Source organism: Colobus angolensis, unplaced genomic scaffold, assembly GCF_000951035.1.
Source record: "Colobus angolensis palliatus isolate OR3802 unplaced genomic scaffold, Cang.pa_1.0 Scaffold519, whole genome shotgun sequence".
NCBI lineage: Eukaryota > Metazoa > Chordata > Mammalia > Primates > Cercopithecidae > Colobus > Colobus angolensis.
The window spans coordinates 530,933-533,284 of record NW_012118699.1 but is presented as its reverse complement, the minus strand read 5'-3'; the positions used below and the strand labels follow the sequence as shown (position 1 = coordinate 533,284).

General features: G+C 42.7%; 1 protein-coding gene across 1 annotated transcript in view; it reads right to left on the bottom strand.

The window, feature by feature from the left end:
* Nucleotides 1-2,352, bottom strand: part of LOC105525116 — an 11,189-nt gene that overhangs the window by 8,145 nt on the left and 692 nt on the right. The window lies entirely within an intron of this gene.

The window sequence follows — 2,352 nt, the reverse complement described above, 5'->3', positions numbered from 1 at the left end:
TTAAAGGAAAGGTTTTTGAAAACGGAAAGTAAAAGAGCAGATTTAGCAGATTTCTCAGCAGAAGATTTTCAGTTCAGAATGGAGAGGAATTATATTAGATAATGTACGCTTTATTAACAGAGATTATTTCTGAGAAATGTATTTCTAGTCAATGTCATCATTGTGCAAGCATCATAGGGAGAACTTACACAAACCGACAAGGAATATCCTACTACACACAGACTATGTGGAACAGCACAATGTTTCCAGACAACTAACCTGTACAGCGTGTTACTGCACTGAACCCTGCAGGGAACTGAAACGCTGTGGTAAGTATCTCTCTATCTAAACACATGTAAATATGGAACATCCTTAGTGAAAATACGGTATTACAATGTTATGTGGCCACAAACATATATGTGGTCTATTGCTGACCGAATCATTGTTAAGTGGCCCATAACTGTATTCAAATTGCTGGGGCGAAAAGAATGAAAAACAAGCAAAACTCTGCCAACCAAGAAACTTTACCATGTAAATCTTTTTGTAAAATAAAGGATAGGTAAGACCTTTCCCAGAGAAGCAAAAACTAAAGGAGTTCTTCAACACAGGGCCTGCCTTAAACACTAAAGGGTTTCAACTAGTTCTGCAGAATAATGACATAGCTGCATCAGCTCCATTCTGGCCTCTGCCATGTGACAGTTTTGTGTGAATTTTCTTTCTGTTCTCAGGAAATTTTTTCTCTCTCATCTTCTAACTCCATTCTCCTTTTAATTCTCAGTTTGTTGAAAGGATTCATATTTAGCTAAGAACATTAAAAACTTGGGAAGAAAGTTTCATCTTAAACTCAACAAATTTAATTACCTGTCTTCACGGATGCCCATCTGTTCTTTTCTTGTTTTCCTATGGGATGTGGTCCTTGTTTCTACTTCAGTCCAGTCCTTAGTTCCATATGCATGAGGTGTCCAACCATCACACACCCAGGAACATCTTGGAGGAAGGGACCCTACCATTTGCCTCATCCGCCTTCAGGTGCACAGCGGCCATTCCTTTAGCTGTTGTATGTGCTTTAGGGCTTTCCATTTAAAAGTGTATTTCACTATCCCCAAAATAAAGTTTCTGGACCTTAAAAAGTGATGTGGTGTTGGGGGCATTGACAGCCAAATTTCGTTGAAAGTCTCCTCTGCCGTTGGTAACTGAGGAAGACTGGGAAGAAGGGAACAAAACTCAGACCTCATGTAACTCTTCATTTAGCAATAGATTCAGTGCAAATTTAGAAAGTTGAAGACATAGAGTAATGTTGGTGTGGTTTTCTGTGGCATGCTAAGGAGACAGCAGAAGATGGTCAGTGGTCAGTCTCCATCCAGCTGGTACCCATTGTCCATTAGTTAGGTCGTCAGAAAAGATAAAAGACAACTTTTGTGACAAAGCCCCAAGGGCTTCATTAAAACACTTTGCCCAGAAATTGGCCAACAGGGACATAACAAGTTTTTATACCACAGCCACTATTTTTTGCCTACGTTATGTAGAAATCTGAGCGATGTCACCAGCCTCAGGGGGGCTGATTCTCCATCCAGGGGACAGCGCTAACAGAGTTATGAGTTATGTGGTATTAGTCTGTCTGGGTCTTCATAAGAAGACAACACGGAGTGGGTGGCTTAAACAACAAGTACTGATTTTCTTACAATTCTGAAGTCTGAATGCTGAAGATCAAGGTGCTGGCAGGGTTGGTTCTTGGTGCAGCTTCTTCCTGGCACGCACTGGGGCACCTTCTAATAAACTGCGTCCCCACATGGCCTCTTCTCTGCGTGACGTGAAAACTGAGAGGTCTCTGGTGTCTCTTCCCTTTCTTATAAAGGCAGCACGTCTATTGCATTATGTTCTCACACTTCTGACCACATTTAACCTTAATTGTATCATTAAAATTCCTATATCGATCCATAGAATTTAAGATTTCAGCATATGAATTTCAAAGAGGGCACAATTCGATTGATGACACAAACCAAGAGATGGTGAGAAGCATTAGAATAGATATATTTTTAATCACTAAGGAATAATGAGCCATGTAGGAAGTTGTAGGAAAGTTCCTAGTAATTGGTGAAACTTCAATTGTAAGAGGAAAATGTGCCTTCCTCCTTTCTTTTCTGGCAGAAGAACGTGAGGAAGCAGAACCACAGATATCAAAGAAAGAGGAGCCCTGGGGACAGCTGAGGTGCTGGCGAGGAGGGAGAGCACTGAGCAGATGAGGAAGCCCCGCCCTCCCTGCACCTGCTCCTGACCTGGCCTCCTGCTCTGTGGTCCCCGCGCGCCCCCTGCTGGTCCTGAGCGGCACCTGCGCCCGCCCCCTCCGCCTCCCTGCAGGGAGGTTTGTGTCTG